At 41.8% G+C, this 16,163-nt stretch overlaps 1 protein-coding gene across 3 annotated transcripts in view; it reads right to left on the bottom strand.

Moving 5' to 3' along the window:
• LOC139542547 (protein kinase C and casein kinase substrate in neurons protein 1-like) overlaps positions 1-13,846 on the bottom strand; it is a 66,561-nt gene extending 52,715 nt beyond the window's left edge. For 2 of the 3 annotated variants that reach the window (XM_071348117.1, XM_071348115.1), the window contains exon 1: positions 13,700-13,846. The gene's annotated coding sequence lies outside the window, so the exon portion shown is untranslated. The remainder of the gene's footprint in view (positions 1-13,699) is intronic. The other variant, XM_071348114.1, reaches the window with a different exon arrangement.
• Between the last annotated feature and the right edge of the window lie 2,317 nt (positions 13,847-16,163).

The following is a 16,163-nucleotide window of genomic DNA, read 5'->3' as shown; positions in this document are numbered from 1 at the left end:
TTGTCCTGCTGGACAAACCAATCCTTGGGGAACATTGTCAGAGTAGAAGGAAGCAAGTTATTTTCCTGTACAACTTTGTACGTGGCTTGATTCATGCGTCCTTCACAAAGACAAATCATCCCAATTCCAGCCTTGCATAATCACCCCCAGATCATCACCAATCCTACACCAAATTTCACAGTGGGTGCAGGACCTGGAGAGGCCTACAAGCCACAGTGTCTTATTTTTTTTGTAACATTATTCGAGGTTTGACAACACTGCATCTTTCTTGTTATTTTGACCAGTTGTCATTTTCTGCAAATAAATGCTCTAAATGACAATATTTTTACTTAGAATTTGGGAGAAATGTTGTCAGTAGTTTATAGAATAAAACAAAAATGTTAATTTTACCCAAACACTTACCTATAAATAGTAAAACCAGAGAAACTGATAATTTTGCAGTGGTCTCTTAAATTTTTTCCAGGGCTGTATATACAGTACCAGTCAAAAGTTTGAACACACCTACTCATTGAAGTGTTGTTCTTTATTTTACAATTTTCTACATTGTAGAATAATAGTGAAGACATAAAAAGGTGTTAGGAAATATATTTAGATTTGTTTATTTGAGATTCTTCAAAGTAACCACCTGCCATGTCTCTCTTTCTTGATTGAGAATCATAGGTGCCAGATCAGCTCGGCACAGGGCTGACAGATAGCCAGACTCCCCCTCTCCTCCTCTCTCCCACAAGAGATTTATCACTTAACAACCGGATCGTAAATACCTGGTAGAAACTCTCCCTTCTGCTCTGCAGTATTGAGTTAAAAATCCTTTGTGTGTAGAGAGACTTTAACATCAAAAGATTGGACATTGGAACATTTGTTTTGGAATCCAAACATCTGGAATGGTTGGTGGGGATCCAAACAATAATCATATCATGTAATGTAATTTGTTGTTTTGTGATGTCATTAACCTGTTGAGGCCACGGGTGCCGCTAGCGGCACTCCTCCCACATTCCATTGAAAAGGCAGAGCGGCAAATTCAAAAAAAAAATTTGAAATATTTAACTTTCACACATTAACGAGTCCAATACAGCATTTGAAAGATAAACATCTTGTCAATCCAGCCAACATGTCCGATTTTTTAAATGTTTTACAGAGAAAACACCACATATATTTATGTTAGGTCACCACCAAATAAAAAAAGACAGACAGACATTTTTCACAGCACAAGTAGGCTGCAGGTAGCATGCACAAGCCAACCTAACTAACCTAGAACCAACCTAAATAACCTAGAAAAAACTACCTCAGATGACAGTCCTATAACATGTTACACAATAAATCTATGTTTTGTTCAAAAAAATTGCATATTTTAGCTATAAATCAGTTTTACATTACTGCTACCATCATAGCTACAGTCAGAAATCGCACGGGAGTAGCCAGAGTAAATACAGACACCAACTACCTAATTACACATCATAAAACATTTCAGACAAATATATGGTGGATAGCTAATGAAAGACAAATATCTTGTGAATACAGACAATATTTCCGATTGTTGAAGTGTTTTACAGCGAAAACACCACATATATTTATGTTAGTTCACCACCAAATACAAAAGACAGACAGACATTTTTCACAGCAACGGTAGCATGCAAGTAGCTAACCTAACTAACCTAGAACCAACCTAGAACCAACCTAAATAACCTAGAAAAAACTCCCTCAGATGACAGTCCTATAACATGTTACACAATAAATCTATGTTTTGTTCGAAAAATGTGCATATTTTAGCTATAAATCAGTTTTACATTACTGCTACCATCATAGCCACCATCACAGCTACAGTCAGAAATCGCACGGCAGTAGCCAGAGAAAATACAGACACCAACGTCAACTACTAATTACACATCATAAAACATTTCAGAACAATATATGGTGGATAGCTAATGAAAGAATAAGATCTTGTGAACAGAGCCAATATTTCCGATTTTTGAAGTGTTTTACAGCGAAAACACAATATATCGTTATATTAGCTTACTACAATAGCTAGCACACAGCAGCATTGCTTCTAGTCAAACGGTAGCATAGCACAGTTCGACAGATATATATGAAAAAGCATCCCAAATTGGGTCCTTATCTTTGTGGATCTTCCATCAGAATGTTCTCCAAGGGGTCCTTTGTTCAGAACCGACTTTATTTGGATCCATAACGAACGATTTCCCTCAGAATTAGCAAGCACCATTAGCTAGCATTGCTAGCCTCTCGTTCTTGAACTAATTCTTGCGTCGCATCACGTCTAAAGTCCAGAATAAATTTCAATAATATAATTAAACTATATTGAAAAAACATACATGTCACAATATCATCTTAAAGTATCAAAGAAAATCGAAGCCAGAGATCATATTCACCTTTAAAAAGGTTCTTCAATGAGCCGAGTACAGGTCAGACTTCGCGCCCAAGAAATAAATAAAAGTGCGCACGTCTCAGTCCAAGACGTTGTGTTCAGTCCCTGGTCGAGATAATCAACTGATTTTTTCTCTCACTTCCGCATTACACACAGGCGAAGGCGTATGACGTGTTTCTACAGTCATAAGTGACATGCCCTTTTATAGACAAGCTCCTGAAGAGAGAGTTCGCTTTTGGAAATCTCACTTCCGGTTAGGAAATGGTCTGTAAAAGGAGTTCTGTTTCACTTAGAGAAATAATTCTAACTAGAGACTGTTTTCTATCCAATAGTAATAATAATATGCATATTGTACGAGCAAGAATTGAGTACGAGGCCGTTTAAAAATCATACGATTTTCTCCAAAAGTGAAAACAGCACCCCCTTGTCCTCAACAGGTTAACTTCTCTAGGGTAGGGGGCAGCATTGGGAATTTTGGATGAAAAGCGTGCCCAAATTAAACTGTCTGCTACTCAGCCATAAAAGCTAGAATATGCATATAATTAGTAGATTTGGATAGAAAACACTCTGAAGTTTCTAAAACTGTTTGAATGAGGTCTGTGAGTATAACAGAACTCATATGGCAGGCAAAAACCAGAGAAAAAAAATCCAACCGGGAAGTGGGAAATCTGAGGTTTGTAGTTTTTCAACTCATTGCCTATTGAATACACAGTGTCTATGGGGTCATATTGCACTTCCTAAGGCTTCCACTAAATGTCAGCAGTCTTTAGAACCTTGTTTGAGGCTTCAACTGTGAAGTGGGGCGAATGAGAGGGGATTGAGTCAGAGGTCTGCCAGAGAGGCATGAGCTGACCACGCGCGTTCATGTGATAGTTAGCTTGCGTTCCATTGCAATTCTACAGACAAAGGAATTCTCCGGTTGGAACATTATTGAAGATTTATGTTAAAAACATCCTAAAGATTGATTCTATACATCGTTTGACATGTTTCTACGGACTGTAACGGAACTTTTTGACTTTGTCTGCACCTAGTGATCGCGCCTCATGAATTTTGATTACTGGGCTAAACGTGCGAACAAAAAGGAGGTATTTGGACATAAATTATGGACATTATCGAACAAAACAAACATTTTGGGGAGTGCATTCTGATGAAGATCATCAAAGGTAAGTGAATATTTATAATGCTATTTCTGACTTCTGTTGACTACACAACATGGCGGATATCTGTTTGGGTTGTTTTGGTCTCTGAGCACTGTACTCAGATTATTGCATGGTGTGCTTTTTCCGTAAAGTTTTTTTGAAAATCTGACATAGCGGTTGCATTAAGGAGAAGTGGATCTAAAATTCCATGCATAACAGTTGTATCTTTTAGCAATGTTTGCCAATTGATGTGGCTCTCTGCAAAATCACAGGATGTTTTGGAACTACTGAACATAACGCGCCAATGTAAACTCAGGTTTTGGATATAAATATGAACTTTACCGAACAAAACATACATGTATTGTGTAACATGAAGTCCTATGAGTGTCATCTGATGAAGAACATCAAAGGTTAGTGATTCATTTTATCTCTATTTCTGCTTTTTGTGACTCCTCTCTTTGGCTGGAAAAATGGCTGTGTTTTTCTGTGACTTGGCTCTGACCTAACATAATCGTTTGGTGTGCTTTCGTCGTAAAGCCTTTGAAATCGGACACTGTGGCTGGATTTACAACACGTGTATCTTTAAAATGGTGTAAAATACTTTTATGTTTTAAGAATTTTAATTATGGGATTTCTGTTGTTTTGAATTTGGCGCCCTGCAGTTTCACTGGCTGTTGATGAGGTGGGACGCTAGTTGAGGTTAAGGATGGTATAACAAGATAACTGTAACTCTGCAAATGTGCACGTCCTAGTTATCGGATTTACATCTAAATGTTGTAAAACTTATATGATTAAATATAAAACTATTTGTGAAAAGATAGCAATGTGATTTTAGCCTTCTAAATGAGAAATTGTATTTCAAATAAAGTTTTATCTAGTCAGTAACCACGCCTACGTGAGCACATACATTATTCTGGTGTGATGGAACACCCTCTTTGACCAGAGTGCTTAAAAAGGACTCGTAACAAAATGTACATTAGACCAGAGAAAGTGAGGACAATCCACACGTTGAAATGGTTGCAATCTCTACAGACCAGACAGCGTGGAGAGGTGGCTACATGGCGGACAAATGGTTTAAAACTACAACACCAGAAAATGGTAAGACCCTCTGAAACTCGACGAGTGAAGAAGATAAAGACACATTCACAGTCTGCAGCTGTATATGTAAAATAGTCTAGGAAACTCGACCGAAGACGAGAAAAGAATAACATTTCCCCAAAGGCCAACGCGTGTGGAACACCTGAAGGATCCAGTCTAACAAACACGCAGAGACAAAGAAGCCTACTACAACTACAAAGGACATTGTGACCTCTGGTGGACAAACCAGAGACTTCTGTCGAACTACTCCTCATAGACCGGGTGATTAGACAGTCTAAGACAGTCTAATTATATGCATATTCTAGCTTTTATGGCTGAGTAGCAGACAGTTTAATTTGGGCACGCTTTTCTTCCAAAATTCCCAATGCTGCCCCCTACCCTAGAGAAGTTAATGACATCACAAAACAACAAATTACATGACATGATTATTGTTTGGATCACCACCGGGTGATTTCAACAAGGAGACGACAAAGACATGCAAGCGTAAATATGTGTTGCATTTCTAAATGCGAATGTGCGGTTGTTAGGGTGCTAAATATCATTTTTACGATGAGCGTATTTTCCACATGTATGTACAATAAGCCCACTCTGTCTCTCCCGCTCTTTTTTTCCCAACCCTTTCATTGTGTAACAAGCCGTCATATCGGGTTAGTCCACTAGGGACTTTTCATTGCATTATGTTAGTACTCAATAACCTATAACGTCTGTGTGTTTATGTATTTCTGTGTGATTGTTTAGTTAGTTAGTAAATAAATGATCAAGACAATTTGTGTATTGCTGAATCACCACTTTTAGGCTAGGGTTCGTGCAGATTTACGAGGTCAACGACGTTCAGAATGAGACTGATATGAGAGAATTTTTCATTGATGGCTGATATGATAACGATATATTCTGATATATTCTTGAGTTCATTCGGTAAAAGGTAACTCATTAAACAAACTTTTCCCGTGGTGCCCCAAGTTACTAATGAGTTAATTGTTACATGATTAATTTAATCATAGTTAATTGATTTTATAAAATAACAGTCATCACATTAATGGTAGTCATGTCACGACACGACACACCCTTTGCCTCGATGACAGCTTGGCATTCTCTCAACCAGCTTCATGAGGTAGTCACCTGGAATGCAATTCAATTAACAGGTATGCCTTATTAAAAGTTAAATTACATCATTTATTTCCTCCTTAATGTGTTTGAGCCAATCAGTTGTGTTGTGACAAGGTAGGGGTGGTATAAGGAAGATAGCCCTAATTAGTAAAAGACCAAGTCCATATTACGGCAAGAACAGCTCAAATAAGCAAAGAGGTCATGAAGGTCAGTCGATCCGGAAAATTTCAAGAACTTTGAAAGTTTCTCCAAGTGCAGTCGCAAAAACCATCAAGCTCTATGAAGAAACTGTCTCTCATGAGGACCGCCACAGGAAAGGAAGACCCAGAGTTACCTCTGCTGCAGAGGATAAATTCATTAGAGTTAACTGCACTTCAGATTGCAGCCCAAATAAATGCCAGAAAGAAAAAAAAACAGAAAGCTAACAGAATATGATGTCCCTTCACTTTATTAATTCAGCCGCTTACTTAGATTAACTAGCAAATTAAATGTAGGGGTTGTGTTAATGCAGAATTCTGCATTTTTCACACAGGAAAAAGTGTAAACGCAGATGTAAAATGCTTCTTAATGTAGTTTCTGCTAGGCATCAGACATATTCATGCTTCATTTGCACTTCCCCACTCAGATGAGAATTAATGAATGGGCATTCGGTGCTCTGACTGATGTGTAGCTACTTTTCTCCAGTACTTTCTCGGGTGTAGCTAGCCAACTTTTCTCTGGTAAAACGCTAGATTAACTTTAAAACATTAGAAAATGTAGCTGGCTACATTCTTTCTATGATAAACATTAGAAATATGATGGCCATGCACAATTTTTGCAAAAAAATACCTTTCTTTTTCATTGTAAGCTCATTTACTTGTGAGGCTGCCAGCCAAATAGCATTGCATGTCTGTTGTCATCTGATGAAAATTAAGCTATTTTCTGACGAATGTGTTGCACGAATGTATTTTCTGTGAAGGAAAACTATGGTTGCACTTCCCTGATCACTCTTTTGAAACCAAAAAAACACTTTTGACTTACTTTTGACAATATAAAACACCATGCCTGTCAATACACAGCTGGACTCACCTGCTCCCGCTTTCTCCCGTTGTGCTATTTACAAACAAACACGACTGGCTCAACTATTCTGGGGAACTACGGTAAGTTTCATAATGTAGCAGGTGAAATGAAGAATGCGGTCTGCTTTATCTCCTAACTTATTGCACAAGTTCACTGCAGGTATTTACTTAAAAAGTAGTTAAAAATATTAAAATGTATTGAAAAACTTCAAATAAATAGTTTCAATTGTATTGAAAAACCATCCTGTGGCTATTTCCAAATACCCTGGTATACGGTATATACAGTATACCGCCCAAGCCTAGTGCCCGCCTGCCTCTAGCGCAGCAGATGGGAGGCTAGGGCGACACCGTGTGCTTGCTAACTAGCTAGTTAGCATCACTGTCTGCTAGCTCGCGAGTTAGCCAGCTAGCACACGGTGTCGCCCCAGCCTCCCGCCTGATGTGTACCAAAGACAACCGTGCCCAACAGGCAGGGTCGAAGGACACCGTCTACCGGTTGTCCCCGCCTCCCACTAGCACAGTAGACGGGAGGCTAGGGCGACACTGTGTACTAGCTAGGTAGATAGGACACTGTGCCGCAAACTAACTTAAACATTTACCAATAGAAGTATAATGAGGGGTTCCTGCAGATGCAGGAATCCCCACATGCAGGAACGCCCCGAATTGCGAACCGCAATTGCACCCTTCTCAAATTGCGGCCTTTCCGACTGTAGGCAACCGGTAACTACCAAAATAAAGGAAACACTTGAGTAAATGAGGGATACAAATAAGATGTTATGGGGTGCATTTTCCTGGCATGGTTTAGCTCCACTTGTAGAATCTGTGCCAAGGCGCATTGAAGCGATTCTGGCAGCTTGTGGTGACCAAACACCCTTTTAAGACACTATGTTGGTGTTTCCTATATTTTGGCAGTTACCTGTATTTGCTTGTGGCGACATTATGCTTTCTGGTGTATTTTGAACATTGAAAGCAGGCTCCTGTAGTTGGATATTTTAAAAATACCCCCCTCCAAAAACTGTATTTTTATTTTATGGGCCAACCGACCCAACACAACATTTCATGATCCTTAGGTGTTGCTGGGTGTTTGATAATACAGTTGCCAAAATGTAGCACTGACCATAGTCAGTGGTTGTCTTCTACAGCAATTTTGTAAATCTGATATCAAATTCCAAATGACACGTCTTCTTTCATGTTTCGCATAGCTCCATCTGTTAATCCTCAGTTATGTTTCAGCATGTATTAAAAAACAGATGAACACTGAAGAGGAGGAGGATTAAAAACTACCTCGAGTGCCCTATTCCATTGTGGTTAGCTTCCTCTGTTGTGATCAAGCTTGCCATCTCCTCCCACTGCCTTCCCTCTGACAGACCATTCACTGGCGGCAGAATTAGAGTGCATTCCATTACTCTCTGTATGATAACCACAGTGATGTGACAGAGCCGTTGGTTGCATGACCGCAAATCATAATGCAATGCTAATTACTAACTCTTAGGCTGTAAGCAGCAGCAGCAGCTTCCACAACCTCTCAGGAGCAAAGACAAGTGAAGCATGTTATTAGACCTACAAAAAACCCACAAATGTGTTTGTGATTAAAACCCACACATACACAGGCTACTGTGGATAACATTGTGAGCTAGGGAAAACAGGCAAAGGTTAGTAGGGCCTATATTATATGCAGATATTATAATTCTAACTAATTGCCCACCACACACTTCTCTGATCTCAGTTATGTCATTGCAGCAAAACAAATCCATTGCAACAGGTTCTCGGAAACAAAGTGCTGTGGGAATATTTAAGATACTCTTTAAAGAGGTAGGGTTTCAGAGGTTTTCGGAAGATGGGCAGGAGCTCTACTGTCCTAGTAGAGGACAGGGGTGGGAGGGGTGGGAGGGCCAGGAGAGAAAGATGGTGTCAGAACGGAGTGCTTGGGTTGGAGTGTGGAGTTTGAGCAGATCCTGACCCATGGACATGACACTGAGAACTAATCCAAGATCAGTGACAGAATGACATTGTGCGGGAGAACAAACAAATGGGTGAAGACAGGAAACAGTTTGTGTTAAGAGACGTGGATGCACAGCACGCCCTCTTTGAATGTTGGCACCAACTTTAGAATAGCTATTCCTCGAAGAGATTATGTGGGCACTTGTAAGTGCGTGTTTTAGCACGGCAAGGGCCTCCTCCTTTGGGCTCCCGAGTGGCGCAGCGGTCTAAGGCACTGCATCTCAGTGCTAGAGGTGTCACTACAGACCCTGGTTTGATTCCAGTCTGTATCACAACCGGCCATGATTGGGAGTCCCATAGGGCGGCGCACAATTGGCAGTCTTCCGGGTTTGGCCGTGGTAGGCTGTCATTGAAATTAAGAATTTGTTCTTAACTGACTTGCCTAGTTAAATAAATTAAATAAAAAGCCAGAGTAGAAAAAGAGTCAGTAAAGATCTATTTATTTTTTCTTCACATACACCAGATAGGTGCAGTGAAATGTGTTGTTTTACAGGTTCAGCCATAGTAATACAGCGCCCCTGGAGCAAATGAAGGTGAAGTGCCATGCTCAAGAGCACAGAGAGATTTTTCACCTTGTTATCTTGGGTATTCGAACCAGCAGTTTTAAGTTCCTCGGCGTACACATCACGGACAAACTGAAATGGTCCACCCACACAGACAGTGTGGTGAAGAAGGCGCAGCAGCGCCTCTTCAACCTCAGGAGGCTGAAGAAATTTGGCTTGTCACCAAAAACTTTTACAGATGCACAATCGAGAGCATCCTGTCGGGCTGTATCGCCGCCTGGTACGGCAACTGATCCGCCCATAACCGGAAGGCTCTCCAGAGGGTAGTGAGGTCTGCACAACGCATCACCGGGTGCAAACTACCTGCCCTCCAGGACACCTACACCACCCGATGTCACAGGAAGGCCAAAAAGATCATCAAGGACAACAACCACCCGAGCCACTGCCTGTTCACCCCGCTATCATCCAGAAGGCGAGGTCAGTACAGGTGCATCAAAGCGGGGACCAAGAGACTGAAAAACAGCTTCTATCTCAAGGCCATCAGACTGCTAAACAGCCATCACTAACATTGAGTGGCTGCTGCCAACATACTGACTCAACTGCAGGCACTTTAATAATGGAAAAATTGATGTAATCAATTTATCACTAGCCACTTTATATTATATGTTTGCTTAACTTACATTACTCATCTCATATGTATATACTGTACGCTATACCATCTACTGCATCTTGATGTAAATAAATGCATCACTAGCCACTTATATAATGTTCTCATACCCTACATTACTCATCTCATATGTGTATACTGTACTCTATACCATCTACTGCATCTTGCCTATGCCGTTCGGCCATCACTCATTTATATATTTTTATGTACATATTCATTCCTTTACACTTGTGTGTATAAGGTAGTTGTTGTGAAATTGTTCGGTTCTATTACCTGTTAGAGATTACTGCATGGTCGGAACTAGAAGCACAAGCATTTCACTACACTTGCATTAACACCTGCTAACCATGTGTATGTGACAAATAAATTTGATTTGGCCCATCACTCTAACCGCTAGACTACCTTAATAAAGAGAAGAGTAATCCAAGTATAAACTCAGTTTGAGTCAACAAGAAAGATTATTTTTAGTCATCTGATATTGAACGGTTCCTGTTGAAAGACTCAACTCCAAGGTAGGAAAGTGCACGGAGTCCGCTAATAAAAAGCAAACCCTTACAGCTCCTTACGCCGCACTACAATTGGATTATGCCCCTTACTGCATCGTCTCCATCCTCTCCCTCCTCTGCAGCCAAATCACTCAGTGGCACCTTTGCTGACAGACGTGCAGAGGGTGTGGTTCAACCCACTGACGGCAGAGCTCAACATAGCACCATGGACAGCTCCACCCAAGTGACGGCGGACAGAACAAACGGCCGTATGGTCTACCTTCCCTTCCTCTGGTTCAATAAACTATGCTGAGGCAGTTGATCCCCTCGTAGACCTTGTTGACACCCTGATGAGGGAGGCATGAACAACCCATTTCTCTGAAGGGCCTGACATCCCCTTATTCATTGCCCAGTTCTCAGTTGTAGGCTACCTCCTACAAGACCTTGCACTGTGAAAAAGGATTTAACATCACATCCCACGGTTGTTTCATCAGCCATAAGTAATGGTGCAGAAGAATCACTAATGATATAAACATCCCCAAACTGCATAAATGTTTATACATGTGCATTCTACCGGTCTATCTTGTGTTTTGACTGCACTTAGACAGACACTACATGACCAAAAGTATGTGGACACCTGTATGTGGACACCTGCTCGTTGAACATCAATCATGGGCATTGTTAGCAACTGAGGTTATTCTTCAATAACACAGACCGCAAAGCAAATCAGGGGGAGAAAATAGATTTATTTGAGCAGGACAAATCATAGGTGCTATGCTGAAAAGTAGACGTTCAGTCTTCCCTGTCCTTCAGTTTTCCTCCACAGAACAAAGGACAGGATGCCACTTATAACCCCACACCCTAGTCTGGGGTTGACCAATCAGAAGTCCTTGCAGGACAACTTGGCCAATGGCCAAAAAACAAGTATCCCACTCCAGACTCAATGTACAGACCAATGAAAACGTGGCCCACGTAACACATGTAGCTCTGAGTTCATGACTGACATCCCACAGATCCTAACTGAAAACCAACTCCTACTGATCATTAATCCTAGTCCTCTCGTCCTCGGAGTTGTGTATTTATCTTCAAAATATTCTCATAGCATTAATATAGAGTTGGTCCCCGCTTTGCTGCTATAACAGCCTACACTCTTCTGGGAAGGCTTTCCACTAGATGTTAGAACATTGCTGCGGGGACTTGCTTCCATTCAGCCACAAGAGCATTAGTGAGGATGGGCACTGATGTTGGGCGTTTAGGCCTGGTTCGCAGTCGGCGTTTCCGATTCATCCCAAAGGTGTTTGATGAGGTTTGAGGTCAGGGCTCTGTGCAGGGCAGTCAAGTTCTTCCACACCAATCTCGATAAACCATTTCTGTATGGACCTTGCTTTGTGCATGGGGCATTGTCATGCTGAAATAGGAAAGGGCCTTCCCCAAACTGTTGCCACAAAGTTGGAAGCACAGAATCGTCTAGAATGTCATTGTATGCGGTAGCGTTAAGATTTCCCTTCACTGGAACTAAGGCGCCTAGCCCGAACCATGAAAAACAGCCGCAGACCATTAATCCTCCTCCACCAAACTTTACAGTTGGCACTATGTATAGTGGCAGGTAGTGTTCTCCTGGCATCCCCCAAACCCAGATTCGTCCGTTGGACTGCCAGATGGTGAAGCGTGATTCACCACTGCTCCAGCGTCCAATGGCAGCGAGCTTTACATCATTCCAGCTGACGCTTGGTATTACGCATGGTAATCTTAGGCTTGTGTGCGGCTGCTCGGCCATGGAAACCCATTTCATGAAGCTCCCGACAAACAGTTATTGTGCTGATGTTGGTTCCAGCAGCAGTTTGGAACTCAGTAGTGAGTGTTGCAACCGAGGACAGACAATTTTTACACGTTACTCGCTTCAGCACTCAGCGGTCCAGTTCTGTTAGCTTGTGTGGCCTACCACTTCGTGGCTGAGCCGTTATTGCTCCTAGACATTTCCACTTCAGAATAACAGCATTTACAGGTGACCTGGGCAGCTCTACCAGGGCAGAAATTTGATGAACTGACTTGTTGGAAGTCACTGAGCTCTTCAGTAAGGCCATTCTACTGCCAATGCTTGTCTATGGATATTGCATGGCTGTGTGCTCGATTTTATACACCTGTCAGCAACGGGTGTGGCTGAAATAGCTGAATCCACTCATTTGAAGGGGTGTCCACATACTTTTGTATACATAGACACTTGATAGGAAATAAAATTCCATTAATGCCAATAATATTGTTGATTCGGGAGAAAGGAGCGGCAGAGATTCCACCAAGTAAAACAATAAGTCTTTCAAATACAGTAGCGATGGCTCCTCACTGTGATATGACAGGCTATTACATAACGTCAGACCGGAATGCCCTCATTAGTATTCCATACCCTAATCTGCCTCGTGATTTTCTCGCATTACATTGTACAAATGTTGCACATGGGAGACCTGATAGCCTACTAAACAATAAACATAGACTACTATTCGTCGTTGGTCGACTGCTTTATGAAATAGTATTCAGAAGCATCATTGCGAACTTGTTTATTCGTCCAGGCTACCTCCATGGTCTTGTTTATCTCACTGTTAGTGCTAGGAGGGAGCATAAATGGAAATCTCACAACCTTGACCACCAAAAAGGACGTGTGATGGTAGCATCTGCGGCCAATAGCCTGCAGTACTTTCTTCTAAATTAATTTTATTCGATATATTCATACACAGGTTAAATTTCATTGTTACAATTACCCATAAGAAAAGGCTTAGCCATAATGCTTCAATTTGACAAGGAAAACAGGAGCATATAGCCTGTAAACGGCTAATTTATTATCATTATGTGATCAAAGAGGAAAACATCTGCATGGTGGAATAAAAATATATAATTCACGTAGCCTAAAGCAATAAGACAATTGCCAAATACGACATAAAGCAAACCACATTTTCCAGATGACAAGTGAAAACATAAAACAGCAGTATTATACCCTCTACAACATACAAAACAACAACATACTAGGCTAGATCAAGGTCTTGACCATTTAATAACAATTCATTCGTATATGCGTTTCATAATTATGAAGAATATGTCGTTAAGAGATAAAAAAAATAAAAAAATAACACTGGATTGCAATCTGACGTTGGTCAGGTAAACGATGGGAACCATGCGGAAAAGATTCCTTCATCCGTAGGCTACACAGCGTTATCTAATCATCGACACTATGTAACATCCACAACGGACAAACTTGTACGGTTGACTTACCAGGGTGTTCGCGTGTTATCCAAATATTTCCGAATTTTTATCAGTTCTCTTTTTGCAATGACAGAAGGCGACCCTCCTTTTGCAAGAGGCTCTGCATCTGCGAGATCACGATGCACGCAGCATTGGGGGATGGTCCAACAAAGTCGTTTGCCTCCTTAAATACTTCAATATTGTCCACCATCAGAGTACTGTCATGAAAATAATAGGACGGATTGGAAACAGTTTGGTCGTTCTACATTTACTTCGATATAGACACATTGTAGGCTATGGTGTGTTATGAATAGAGAGTGCTGCTAGGCATATTGCCCATGGGTGCAGTCAAGATTGTCTACATATTGGTAATTGCAAATGTTTTGAATACGCCTTGAATATGACTTAAATGTCTCAATGGACATAGCACAACTAGATGCAATTGTGCTAGTTTTAAGTGTAAACATCCACTTTAGCTTTGAAATTAAATGACACTCAAAATGACTGTTTTTCTCTCAAAGAATTGACTAACGCCTCAATTACACCGATAGTGTTTTTGCGCAAAATAGTATGCAGCATCAAATCAAAGTTTATTTGTCACGTGCGCCGAATACAACAGGTGTAGTAGACCTTACAGTGAAATGCTTACTTACAAGCTCTTAACCAAAAGTGCAGTTTTTAAGTAAAAAATAGGTATTAGGTAAACAATAGATAAGTCAAGAAATACAAAAGAAACCCAGTAAAAAACAGTAGGGAGGCTATATACAGGTGGTACCTGTACAGAGTGGTGCACCGGTTAGTCGGGCTATTTGAGGAAATATGTACATGTAGGATTAGTTAAAGTGACTATGCATAGATGATAAACAGAGAGTAGCAGCAGCGTAATAGAGGGGTTGGGTTGGGGGGCGTGAGGACACACAATGCATAGTCCAGGTAGCCATTGGATTAGCTGTTCAGGAGTCTTATGGGTTGGGGGTAAATGCTGCTGAGAAGCCTTTTGCTTCTAGACTTGGCACTCCGGTACCGCTTGCCATACGGTAGTAGAAATAATAGTCTATGACAGGGGTGGCTGGAGTCTACCCTCTGTAGTGCCTTGCGGTCAGGGGCCGAGCAATTGCCATACCAGGCAGTGATACAACCAGTCAGGACGCTCTTGATGTTGCAGCTGTAGAACCTTTTGAGGATCTGAGGACCCATGCCAAAGCTTTTTAGTTTCCTGAGGGGCGAATAGGCTTTGTTGTGCCCTCTTCACGACTGTCTTGCTGTGCTTGGACCATTCTGGTTTGTTAGTGATGTGGACACTAAGGAACTTGAAGCTCTCAACCTGCTCCACTACAGCACCGTCGATGAGAATGTGGGTGTGCTCGGTCCTCTTTTTCCTGTAGTCCACAATCATCTCCTTTGTCTTGATTACGTTCAGGGATAGGTTGTTATTCTGGCACCACCTGGCCAGGTCTCTGACATCCTCCCTATAGGCTGTCTCGTCATTGTCAGTGATCAGGCCTACTACTGTTGTGTCATCTGCAAACTTAATGATGGTGTTGGAGTTGTGCCTGGCCATGCAGTCGTGGGTGAACAGGGAGTACAGGAGGGGACTGAGCACGCACCCCTGAGGGGCTCCAGTGTTGAGGATCAGCGTGGCAGATGTGTTGCTACCTACCCTTACCACCTGGGGGAGGCCCGTCAGGAAGTCCAGGATCCAGTTGCAGAGGGAGGTGTTTAGTCCCAGGATCCTTAGCTTAGTGATGAGCTTTGAGGACACTATGGTGTTGAACACTGAGCTGTAGTCAATGAATAGCATTCTAACGTAGGTGTTCCTTTTGTCCATGTGGGAAAGGGCAGTGTGGAGTACAATAGAGATTGCATCATCTGTGGATCTGTTTGAGCGGTATGCAAATTGGAGTGGGTCTAGGGTTTCTGGGATAATGGTGTTAATGTGAGCCATGACCAGCCTTTCAAAGCAGATCATGGCTACGGACTTGAGTGCTACGGGTCTGTAGTCATTTAGCCAGGTTACCTTAGTGTTCTTGGGCACAGGGACTATGGTGGTCTGCTTGAAACATGTTGGTATTACAAACTCAATCAGGGACATGTTGAAAATGTCAGTGAAGTCACCTGCCAGTTGGTCGGCACATGCCCGGAGCCGTCCTGGTAATCCGTCTGGCCCAGCGGCCTTGTGAATGTTGACCTGTTTAAAGGTCTTACTCGTGTCGGCTACGGAGAGCGTGATCACACAGTTGTCCAGAACAGCTGATGCTCTCATGCATGCCTCAGTGTTGCTTGCCTCGAAGCGAGCATAGAAGGGATTTAACTCGTCTGGTAGGCTCGTGTCACTGGGAAGCTCGCAGCTGTGCTTCCCTTTGTAGTCTGTAATAGTTTGCAGGCCCTGCCTCATCTGATGAGCGTCAGAGCCGTGTAGTACGATTCAATCTTAGTCCTGTACTGGCGCTTTGCCTGATTGATGGTTTGTCTGAGGGGGTAGCGGGATTTCTTA

The sequence above is a fragment of the Salvelinus alpinus genome, chromosome 17 (genome assembly GCF_045679555.1).
Source record: "Salvelinus alpinus chromosome 17, SLU_Salpinus.1, whole genome shotgun sequence".
Taxonomy (NCBI): domain Eukaryota; kingdom Metazoa; phylum Chordata; class Actinopteri; order Salmoniformes; family Salmonidae; genus Salvelinus; species Salvelinus alpinus.
This window is presented reverse-complemented; position numbering and strand designations above follow the sequence as displayed.